Source organism: Cryptomeria japonica, chromosome 1 (genome assembly GCF_030272615.1).
Source record: "Cryptomeria japonica chromosome 1, Sugi_1.0, whole genome shotgun sequence".
In the NCBI taxonomy this organism is placed as follows: Eukaryota; Viridiplantae; Streptophyta; class Pinopsida; order Cupressales; family Cupressaceae; genus Cryptomeria; species Cryptomeria japonica.
In genome coordinates this window covers 500,522,294-500,536,029 of record NC_081405.1, presented here as the reverse complement: position 1 = coordinate 500,536,029, position 13,736 = coordinate 500,522,294, and positions in this window count along the sequence as shown.

Genomic DNA, 13,736 nt, shown 5'->3' with positions numbered 1-13,736 from the left:
CACTTGGTCACCACCGACTACATGCTCTAAAATATTAACAATAAAGGTTACATTAATTACTACACTAATTTTCAATTTAAGATGTTTAATTGTATTAATAATTACATAAAAAAATTTGAATAGCAAATGAATACCTCCACTACTAGGTTGCACATCCGGACCTTCATGTACAGGTTCTGTTCCACGATTATCATGCTGCATTCCAATGTCACGCGCAGTGTTATCATTGCTTGCTTATTTAAAAAAAATATAGTCACTTTATGTTGAAACTTAACATCAAATAGATTATTGGTTAAGTATTCAATTTGAAATAATTTTCATTTAGCTTAATTACCATTGTGATAGATGCATCAGAATCTCGTGTTTGCCCACTCAATTCTCGTAGCCATTCAGCCACAGCTATATAGCCTTGCTGGTAGCCAATTCTCTTGTCATCTTCCGTGGGCGCTTTATTGAATTTAGAGCCCCACATTTTTGCTTGTATTGTTTGATAAAAAAAAAATTGTTTACAATTTATAAATATTTTGATGTGATACTTAATTTACTGATTCTTACAATTCGTGCGGCAAGTTTCATATAACCACCAGAGCCGAGTTTGTGTTGCCCATGCTTTTCTTGTCTTGCCTTGGTTGCCTTTGACGTGTCACTCAATCTATGAAAAGTTTGAAATATGTTAGATTATATAAATATAATGAATAATTAGTACATATTCACATTCTTAATAGTATCACATACCTTCTTCTGGTGTCTGGTGGTGTATTTCCTTTTTTCCTTTCAATTCTCTCCTTTGCATCCAAAATTAGGTCCTTCCACTCCCTCTCTGGAATCATGGGGGGGCACTCATACTTTATGTTCTTCTCTAAATGTGTCCTGTATTGGTCCCTCACATACTTTAGATATGTGCCAGCGTTTTCCAGGAGCTTAGTCTTGTCGAATGTGTCATTTCCAAACAACCCTACCATACGGTTTGTGAGTTCATATTTTAACTTTTTTTCTTGGTCATTCCACCTTTAAAGCAAAAACAAACCTGTTAGATTTAGAAAGAAACTGAAGCTACCTTTGATATAGTTCAAGAAATGGATAAAAGGAAAACTATTCTAGCAATGATATGAAATCAAAATAGTGGATAAGGGTTAGTTCACGTATGATGTTCCACCTTTTACGTATGGTGGGCCCAAATATCTGCAATGAAATGTCATTAAGATTTTTATAAAAAATATCATTTGCTGCAAAAAAAACATGGGATCATTAGTCCAAAATGAGTGATCAATAAGTAAATTACAATTAGACTATATATAATAATATTTTTAAAGTACCTGGAACCTTTTGTATCTTCAAGGGAATCAATTCTTCGTCACTCACCACCAATGTGGCCTGCAACGTTCCCATACTAGCAATACGAGAAGATCCAGGAAATGATGGTATGTTATTAGCAGTACTCACCTCTGGTGCATCCTCATGTGCATCTCCTGCCACAGTAAATGAATCCACTATGAAATGCCTCCAAGAAAGAACACTTCAAGGGTAATAAACACATAACGAAAGAGAGAGAAAAATAGGGATCTACCACCAGTGGGCGGGTCAACACGAGCTGGTGCAATAGATGATGTTTGCATGCTACGTGTTGCCGACATTGCAGTCGACAATATAGTTGGGCTCGACCTCGGACCCATGTCAGCACCTGAAGAGTAATACATTAAATATGTAAAACATTAAAAAAGCAAGTTCACAAGTCCAAAGGAGTGGTTTTAATATATAGAACATGGTCATCACTTGAACTACTCGCAATACCCTGATCATCGCCACCAGGATGATGAGGCCCTATAAATTTCTGTAAAAACAACACATACATATTTTAGTTAATGACATAAAAGAGATAAAAATATAAACCATTATTGAACTTTTGTTATGATTAAAGCTTTCATTACTGCTTACTTGCAATTTTTCCATTGTCGTCAACAATAGTTGCACCCTCTTTGTTATCTCATCAGTCTAAGGGCTTATGGTTGCCAAATCAACAATCTCTTGCCTAATTTTTCTAATATTCTTTTGTACAAATTGCATAGAGTTTGCGCTAAGTGCGATGTCATCAGCACATAACACTGTCAAGGGCCCCACATCCCTATGGAGGTGCTGAGGTACTGCAGGTTCCTTTCCCTTATCCCGAACATCCATCTGTGACAAGAATATAATTAACACTATCAAAATTACTTCAAAACACTCAAGAAAAGATCATAATGTAACAGTTTGCTTTTATCTAATTTGTACAATTACAATGAGGTTTACCTGCTCTGTAGAAGTGTCAGGAACTACACCCCTATCTGTGCTATGTGGTGGATCCATGTGGCCCTGTGACAAAGAAAAAATATAAAAACATTAGCGAAATGAAACCAATAGACTTAGCAAAAAAACTTAATAATACAATGGTTTATTGGATTCATTAATTGGAAGTTGGCTTAAATGGTATATATATAGTACGTACCACCCCCATGATAGTAACTTTGTTTGTATCTATATGATTCAAATTGTAATCGATTAGCAGCTCTTCCCCTGCACTTATTGATTTTATCACACATACAAACACACAATTTCCCTCACATGCCTCAAATATGCAATTGGGTTGCTCATTAGTTGACCCAAGTCGTGTACTATTTATAAAACCTGCAATATTCCCTGTTGCTTTTGGCCTTCCATCAATGTATACAGCCACTAGTTTACTTTGATCATTATCTTTTTGTTGTATATAATTGGCTGACAATGCATACCTACGCATACTTTTTTTATATCGAACAATCTGCATCCAACCATTATAATTGTAACAAGGTCCAACAAACTCCATCAATTCAACAACTTTGTTGTAACCAACCTTTATGTTGTCCATGGAAAATAGGCCCAAACCATGTAACGACGAAGGTGCTATGCGATATATCCTCTCATTAACACAAAAATCAGTGTTTATTGGAGGAAGTTCCTTGGGTACACATTGTTTCAGTAGATGTCTGTACCTCAAGGGCACCTCAATGTCGCCTTTGGTCTCATCATCATAAGAACATGACCCCCCTTGAGCAAGAAAAAATTCCATGCATTTATTGAATTTTCTTCTAATCTTTTGACCTCTAGTTGATCTCCCTATTTGAGATCTACTACATGTCTCACTTTCCTCTCCTATTCCTGCATTTCCCTCACTCGAGGAAGACACATCTGACAAATACCTATTTGGTGATACCTGTGCACCATCAAATGAGAGAGTTAGTTGGTAATGAGAGAGATATTTTGCAAATGAGGGTAATATTGATGAAGAAGTTGGCCATAAAGTTGATGTTGAGATTAAAATTTGAGTAAGTCCAACTGGGGCCTCAAGTGTTGATAACTGTATTAGATTTGCTGCTAATGTTGAAGTTTGAAAAACTGCGGAAGTTTTTTTTTCTTGTAATTTTTTAAAAATATATTATTTCTATAAGGTGTATTAACTTATACTTGTTGATCCATGAGACTGTGCAGGATCCTCGTGAAAGGGGTTCAGGTTCCTGCACCAACAATTGAGCATCATAAGCATTACATTTGTAATTTGATAAACAATAAATACTGCAGTATCATAAGCATCACATATGTATCATCATGTATGTAATTGAGAATCATAAGAATCACATATGTATCATCATAAACATGTAATCCATCACATACGTATCATAAATCACCATCCATCACATAGCTAATAAGTAGTCCACATTCCATAAATAAACACAAAGTTCAAAAAATGTCACATGTATCATCATAAGCATGTAATCCATCACATATGTATTTTAAATCACCATCTATCACATAGCTAGAGGTGCATCATGAATTAATTAAGTAATGGCATTAGAATTCAAAACATATGAATTATTTATGTAACCATATAAGTCAAATCAATTTCTATCAAGATATCAATATTAAATAGATAATATAATAATCGCATCTCATACATTTCATTCATGTCATTGATCTTCTTCTTCATCCAACTCATCATCATGACCATCATCATCATCATCATCATCATCATCATCATCATCATCATCGTCATCGTCGTCGTCATAGTCGTCGTCATCATCGTCATCGTCATCACCATCACCGACACCATCACCATCACCATCACCATCACCATCACCATCACCATCACCATCACCATCACCATCACCATCACCATCACCATCAGCAACAACACCATCATCATCATCAGCTTCTTCTTCGTGCACATTTCCGTTAGGAACATCATCGAGTAACTGTTGATCATGATCATCTATATCATCTTCTACTTCTTTGGTATCTTCTTCTTCCATCACATTATACATTATCGGCCTTCCTCTTGGATCATGTCTAACAACAAATGACCAACCCGGTTTATGTAGAACCTCCGAGTAAAATACCTGCTCACATTGACTTGGAAGAACATAGGGCTCATTCCCAACTCGTTCAAATGACCTTGTATTAACCATTGTAAATCCATTATCATGTTCGATAACAGTTCTATCAGGATCATTTTTATTCAGTCGTAGCCTATACCATTTGACAACGAACAGAACTAATTTGAAGGAATTAAAGTCACACTCAAGTATATCATCCAAAATGCCATAGTGTCGATTTTGAGACACTTGAGGATGTATGTTGTTTCTAGATGAAATATTGGTCACCTCAAAGACTGCAGTTATCCCAGAATCACAAGTTTTCTTCGTGTCATCCAACTGTTTGATGCGAAATTTATGACCATTGTAGCACATAGCCTTGTGGTGTTTGACCTGCAATATGTCTAACATATTAAAATTATTGCATCATGAGTTGATAAACATACGGGTGATTAATAAAATTATACGTACCTGTTGATCTCTTAAACAATATGCTAAATCAATTTCCCTTTGTGTAAGATTGGAATCTCCATTACGATGAGCTTCTTTAACCAATGAAGCGACACCATCCCATGTTAATGTGCGACCAGAATGTTGACATTGTTCAATCCACACCGTCATCCAATCAAGATTGTTTGCAATATACAAATGTAGTGCATCCCACTCCCGACCAACTGTACAAATAATTAATAGACCACTTACAACTGATTTATTTAGAAGATGAAGAATTAATTTACTACAATAACATCTTATAATTACCTCTCACTTTCTTCAATCTACCTTTCCCCATCAAGTGCTCCCCTTCAAATTTATTAATGGGGTTGGGATCCCAAATGCGATCTACATGGATTTTTGCTGCAAACTTAGGAAGATATTCAGTAATGTACACCATAGTTTGGTATACCATATATCCCTCCACCATAGAACCCTCGGGATGTGCTCTTTGTCGAACCAAAGCCTTCAAAAATTTCAAGTGCCTCTCAACCATCCACATTGACCTAGTGTGTACAGGTCCACACAATTCGATCTCCTCAACTTGGTGTATGAGGTAGTGTTCTTGTGCATTGAAAAAAGTTGAAGGTAGACACTTTTGCATTTCACACATTAGATGAGGGATTTTTCTCTTCCAATATTTTATATCTTCCTTGTGGATTTCTTTAGATGACAACCAGCTAAAAGAGATTGAAGACGCAAAAATATATAAACGAGACTTTACAAAATAATATACAATATGTTGCATAACAAGTAAAACAAATGGCAAATATAATATTTATACAACAAATTGAACAAACATCACTACTTACCTCATGTATTTTCCAAGATCATATATGACTTGCTTGATATTATTGTCGAAGTGGTCCGAGAGAGATAGAGGTAGAACATACTGCAACAATTATAAAATGATCTTTTCATTGTTTTCTAACATAATACAATGAAAAGTACATGCACAGTATACAAATATATAGTAAATACACAAGAATGCGAATTACCTTAATGAAGGTATGCCAATCATGCATTTTCATCCCTGGCCCAAATTCACTCTTCTTTGATATGAGATTGTTTATGTTCGTAGCAAATCCTGTGGGAAATTGAATTTTTCGTATGACTTCTTTTATAGAATTGCTTTGCTACTCCATTAATAACCAAGGAAGGGCACTTATATTAATCTGATCTCCATTGCTATTTGATTGAATGACATTTTTCATTGAATGATTGGATTCTACAATGTCACTACAAATTTTGACAATTTTTTCTTTGTCACGCCTTCCATCCAATATTTTCCATAATGTCTTTGTTATATTCTTTCCAATATGCATTGTATCAAACAAATGCACAATTTGTAGCTGCTCGTAGTAAGGCAACCTACTGAATTGTCTGGGATAACTTTTTATTCCCTTTGGAAGGTGGCCATCCATGCCTTGACGACCTTCGATATCATCAATTACATCATCAGTAAACAAAACACGATAGAAAAATTCAAATTCCAAACATAAACCATTAGATGGAATGACATTACGTTGATGATTAATTCTATTATATTCCAACTTCCATAAGTGAGGAGTCATTCTTCGTGGCTTTGATGTAGTCTCTTCTTTCCCTTTGAAAAGATGTTTTTTAGTATTTCGGTACTTATGATTTTTGTGAAGGAAGTGCCCATACTCATCAAACACCTGCTTTCCTAAACTTTTTGAATGACGAGATTTCATCTTTGGACCACAAACTGGACATGCAAATTTTCCCTTTGTTTGGAGACCTACAAGATAATGTATAATTCTATTAAATATGTTAATTTTTATAATTATAATTATCATGCGCAACTTGAACACTATAACGTACCACAAAAATGTGTTAGCCCTGGGGCATCATGTATTGTCCATACAAGCATTGCATGGAATTGAAATTGTCTTTGTCCTATTGGTCTAGAGATGTCATACATGGTCACACCATTCCATAACTCTAGCAACTCGTCAATAAGAGGCTCAATATATACATTCATATCTTTAACTTGGTACTTGCCTAGTGGAATGAACAAAAACATTACATAATTATTATGACCATTTTACTGCAATATTTATAATTAGATGTAGATGACTATTAAATGATAAAATACCTGGAACAATCATTGCCAACATTATGTGCTCCCTCTTTATTGACATCCATGGAGGAATATTTTTGTTGATAACAAAAATAGGCCACACCGAGTAAACAGATCTCAACTCTCCAAATGGATTGACACTGTCCGCTGCCAATGAAAGCCTGAGATTACGACGTTCTTCTTTAAAGTGTGGCCACTTTTCCTCTATGTCCATAAATGTTGAACCATCAGTAGGCATTCGAATAATGTCATCTCGACTTCTATTGCGTGCATGGTAATCCATAAATTGTGCCAAGCTAGTGCACCTGAATAATCGTTGCATACGTGGAATAATGGGAATATAACGAAGAACCTTGCGAGGCACCTTTTTGTTATTTGATCTGTTCGATATCTACCGATATGACATTTAGGGCATTTTGTTTCAAATTCATGTTGTTTATGATATATAATATGATCATTGGGACAAGCATCTATTGTTTGATACTCCATTCCAATATCTTTCATAATGGCAGATAATTCTTGGTATGAGCGAGATAGAATATTTGATGGTGGTAAGAAAAACTCACCTATCAATCTACAAAAAAAAAAAAGTTTGAGGTGTTCATATAAAGAATATTAATGGTACATGATTCGCCATTTATTAACTGTATGACATGTATGACACACCTTAACATACATGAGATTGTTATGTTGGATAAACCATTCATAACCTTCAAGTTCACCAACAACAATACAATAGAGAGAAGAGTTGTTTTGGAGCCTTTGTAAAGGGGCTCATATGCCTTCTCAAGAAGAGGTAAATCATGAACATCAAGGTCATCCTGATCATCATGATCAGCTGTGCCAGTACTAAATCTGTCATGGATCAATGTATTTGTACCATCATCTTCAATTGTGTTTTCTAGTGCATGATCGTCATCTTCCATGGGATCATTATCTTCAGCTTCGATATTCACACCTCCATGTTCCTCCACTTCAAAAACCATATTCTCAGGGATTTGTTGATCCATACCATGTGCTCCAGGGTGCTCCACCTATATAAAATTGATATACATAAATAAACCATGATCATGAACTCATTATCAAGTGATTTCTTATGTATATAAATTGTTAAAATGATATAATGAACAACTTACCAGTGGATGATAATCATGTCCCCCTTCAATGTGACCATGCTGCCTACAATGTTTCTTAGCTGTTTTGATTAGAAGTCTTCTAGTCTTTAAGCCCTTACAAATTTTGCAGGGACAATAACATTTCCCATCACCTTTTCTTTTCAAGTTAGACTATAATCTAGCAATTGTCTCCTTATTTTGTTCTTCGATGATATTATCTGACATGGTCTTTCTTCACAGGCAAAAAAATCAGGCTATGGAAACTTCAATGCAAAAGCTTCACAAAAATTGCAAATCGAACCAAAACCATTTAACTCTTCTTTTTCATCTTAAAACATTGAACTTAATAGAGAACGTATTTAATGTAGCTGATTGTGTGAATTTATGAGCATTGTGTCTGCAAATTCTTACTAAAAGTTTGCCTGTTGCAGACTTTTTGAGAGACATTTTTGAGTATACTAAGCAAAGAATTTATTTTAACATACACTTATTCATCCACATTACACGGATAACAATACAAGGCTCACATATTGGTCTAAGAGGATGCATTGGTCTCACAAAGTAACCAAGAACCATATGAAATGATGGTCTTGAATCCACACACAACTAGGGAGGATCCATACGATTATGTATGACTTCCCCCTTGTTTGTTTAATGGGATTAGCTAGCTCCAAGACATAGCCGTCAATAATCACTAAGAATGTACAAGTGGATCGTAGCTACCCATACAACAAACACTTACCCCTATCCTCAAATTTTCCCAATGTTTGATTCATTATATACACTCATCCAAGGTTATCTATGTCGATCTTGGTGAGGAATCACATCACAACAAAGAAGGCAACATTTAAAAATAGCAAGAGTTTCACTAAACTACCAAAGATCATAAATATTGAAAGAAAGAAAAAATAGTAACAATAATAAGTCAAATAAATGTGTTCAATTCCAATAGCAAATCAAACATAGCCACAATAACTACACAATAGTGATTAAACTAATTCAAACAAGATAAAATGAAATTGTTGGCCCATGCAACAAAGATGAGAGATCATCAATAATTGAAGGAAACTTCACAATCCTTAAAAGTGCACATTACATAACTATACGACTAGAAATTGTGGCTAAATAGAGTGAAGATTCATCACGACTCCAATAATAGTCCCTCATGTGTGCATTTGTGGCATGAACACAAAAACTCCCACATGGCATGGCCATGTACCTAATGGAGAAGACATGCCTAGGCTACATGCCCAAAAAACATGACTATAATAATAGTCCCTCATGCATGCATTTGTGGCCTGCACACTACAAATCCTAACATATCATGGCAATACACCTCATAGTGAAGACACACCTAGGGCCACATTGCACATAGCAACGTGCCTCACAAAGAAGACATGCATAGGGCACATGCCACATAGCAATGTGTCTTATGGAAAAATGTGCATGCATGTCACACACCAAAGCTATATGTATACATCACGAGGCACATTCATATGTTATCAAACACAACCTATTGTATCTAACATGAGTTCCTCTCTACATGTGTGCAAATCTTCCAACACTAATCGCCACTAAGAAGGAATAATATAAAATGCATCTTCAAATATTTGTGTGTGTGTGTGGAATTGTGTCTTTGAACCCAAATCGCTACCATCAACAACATGTAACCATCACCTACACTATATCAAAACATAAGTATGGTGTGACATCATATCTATTTGCATAATGTCAAAACACATGCAAACATGAAAATCATCATAGCATGACAAAAATCAATCTCCACATGTTGGAACAAAGATATAAATAAGATAATAGGGTAAGAGGAAACTCGTACCAAGAACCACATACCAACTATCGGCAATGCCATTAAGATAAATGTAGGATAGGATACCACTATGAGCCATCCAATGGTCCATTCTATGAGGAGAACTAGGGGATACTATCTTTGAAAGGTGTGGTCAATAGAGATAATCCCTACTAATGCCACAATATTTCACCATAGCTTCTTGAGTTTTCCATTCTTCTACTTAACACCACATTTATTGAGTTCCTCAACAGCGAGGTTGGTTCTCAATAGGATGCACAAACATGTAAACACACAAGCATGGTTTCATCATACTTGTACAACAATACAAATTCATTTTTCTAGTTAATTACTTAGTGTAAAAATAACTCCATTACATAACATAGGGTAATAATCACCATAAGTTTTCAAATAAACTGCCCAAACATCAATTGGAGTTACCCTTTCTAAGATACAAACATAATTTATTTATAACTTCAAAATTAAAATAATCACAATACATCCAAATAAGTTCAATAGTGCATGGAAATAGACAACATGATCCATAATTAAACCCATAAATTACCCTAATTGGATATGCTAATAAAACGGTGTCTCAAATAATAGAGATTATGTTGGACCTATAATAGAGATCTGGACTTTGTTTCATCATACACAAGCATGGTTTCATCATACTTGTATCCAAATACACCATCCATAGATAGGTACTCAGTACCACAATCTCATGGGTACCCTTTTAGCTAAATTTACCCTATATTTAGGTGAATCTACCCTTGTATCATTCCTTGATCTAGTATGTCATTCCACCAATCAATAATTTTTCCATATTCTTGGGAGAATACACTATCCCTTAGGTGAATATGCCATATCCTTAAATGAATCCTCCTTGTCATCATCCTAAGTCCTCTTTTTGTTAAGTCTTATCCCTTCATCTTTAGGAAAATCCACCTATCCTTATGTGAATCTACTTTCTCTTAGGTGAATCTATTTCACATAAATCATTTATCTTATCCATCTTTCTTACGCAAATGGTGAATTTTTCCTATCCTTAGATGACTACACTCCCATTTAGGTGAATCTATCTAGTTTTAGTCTCCTTCCATTATTTTGTCCAAATTTGTATCCTCTAGTTTACATGAATCTACTTGTTCTTAGGAAAATCAACCCTATCATTCTAAGGAAAATTCACCTTGTCATCATCCTTAATCATCTACCTTTCAAGTGTATAGTCCATCCATCCTTGGGAGAATCTAACATATTATTGGGAAAATCCACTCCCTCTTAGGTGAATCCACCTTTTCCACCTTCTCATTAATCTATTATTTGTTCTAAGAAGGACACAAAAGTGGATAGAAAACAATAGAGGAGATAGTACTCAAACAAGTACTAAGGAATTGCATTAGTGACATGTCACAAATGTGAGTTATACATTAGTAAATCTGGCGAGTATTTAGGATTGCTCCTATAGTCTTAAGTTTCTCCAAGGAAAATATTGGTGAGAAGATGAAATTTGTAGTTAATCATTTGGAGGTCCCTGCAAATTTTGTAGTTGTTGCATCCTAAGTTGTTGCAAAACAGTTTAGAATGGTCTATGAGGCCCAGGTTTTTGGTTTGGCAGAAAATCGAGTCCACCACTGGCCACGGTCTTTCTATTCTCAAGGTATTGATGATGACAAAGTGAAGGTTTATCAAGATTATAGAAGGGCATCCTGACTCTGAAACCCTGTGGACAATTTATGAAAATGTCGTTTCGGATGCGCCCAATGGTACAAAGAGATCAAGTAGTTTGAGATTGTGAAAGTCAGGACTCCAAAACCACAACAAACTTGTTATCTAGTCTTTGGCAGAAGCCAGCTAGGCCTTCCCCATCTAGGTATTGGCTGTGAGCATTTTACTTTCATGGAGGCACCCTTCTCAACGACAGGAGCGACAATGTTATCTCCTCTGCCATTTTTCTTTGTGTAATAACTCTTCAAGCGAGGTATGCATGGCAATTATTAAATGCTAAAATGAGCTTCTAAAAAAATTTCCATTAAAAAAAAAAATCGCAAAATGGGGTAGCATACACACGACATGTGAACTGTATGACAGAATACCTCAAAGAGATGTCATTTCATGGTTTTAAGATAGCAGGATATGCACAAAATGGATTAATTCGCAAAAAAAACCAGTTGCTTTGATTGCAAAACAAACCTTACCTTGCTTGTGCAGAGATCGCTTCGGCGGGGGGGGGCAGGGAGGCAAGACGGTCTTGCTTCGGTTTGCTTTGAAAATGAAAATGCATTGTGTTTTTCTTTTTTAATAAAATGCTCAAGGTCGTTGGAATTCCGACGAACACTGGCATTTAAAAAAAAAAAAATTCAAATTTTCACACAATGCTCCTTGTCCGTCGGAAACCTCCGTCGGAATTTGACCCCAAATGTATTAGTGACAAGAAAACATTTGAAAAACTACCAGACAAACTTTCAAGTGAAGCAAAGAGCCCTGAAAATGATGAATGGACTCTATTTTGAAGTTGAACAGGAGACAAAAGAAAAATGGCAAGAAATCTTCATAATTCAGACTAAAGAGACTCAAGGTGAAGTAGAAATTGTTGTCATCACCGAGCAAGATCCTGCTTTAACTATTCAACAAGATGAGGATGTCATGGATACTGAGGTACAGGAACAAGAAATGATAGAAGGAAATGCTTATGCCAAACTGGTATCAAGTGAATCAGTTTTGGAACAAGTTAAGTCCTATGCTCCGGTAACCCAGCAAGTGATCACCGAGCAACCTCAGGACACTGATCAAGGCAAAGAGGGTCAACAGTCTACAAAAGGATAATCTACTTCTCAGGCCACCAAGGAACAGAATTCTCAAGCACCTACATGCACTGAAACTATTGCTACTGAGACCCCAAGCACTGAATCTCTGAAGGACTCATCAGAGGCTAAAGGAACTGATAAAAGTGTTGTCTCTACCAAGCAACCTACCGAGGATGTACAAGCCTCCAAAGCCATTCTACTAGTTCAACTGATGAAAGCCTCATCATCCAAGGAAAAGAAAATGAAAAAGCATAGTTTCAAGGTAGATCTATCTAAACCTATTGTGTTGCCCAATGTTGACATTTCCAAACTGAAAGGGCAAGCACTTATTGAATTAAGAGAACTATGCAAAGCCAAAGCAGAGCAAGAAAGACAAATGGCTATTCAGAAGAAGAACCAAGTACTTCAGAAGGTTAAAGCATTATTAACAAACATGCTACCTGAAGCTACCGTGAATAAAGATGTTGCCATCCATATACAATTGGATGAACTACTCACTAAATTAGAAGCATCAGGAGTAGACGCATCAGAATACCTTAGCAAATTAAAGGACAAAGAGCTAATTGCCAAAATGATTGAAGAAGTGCAGAAAGCCATTGCTATCGATAAAGTCAAGCTTGTTGGATTCATTGCTGAGTTGTCCCCTCAACTCAAGCACATTCTTTATTTATTCCAGAAATTATGTACATTTTCATTATTTATCAAGGATATCAAACATAAGACCGAAGTCATTGAACAAGAGATTTCAAATCTCTCAAATAAATTGACCACCGAGCCAAATTCTGTTCAAAATTTCTATACCAAGCTGCAAACTCTTATGGCTCAATAGTTGGAACTTCAGAATGAAGAGCACAAAATTAGGATGGATATCATGACTCTTCAGACATTATTTATTCCCCATCTTTCATTAGTCCAAGAGCAGATTAACCAAGCCACACAGTTGTCCACTCAAGCCAAGGGAAGCACATTAGATGGTCTGATTTCACTGTTAGCTAATATTACAGCTCAGAATTCTTTAATGGAAAGTGT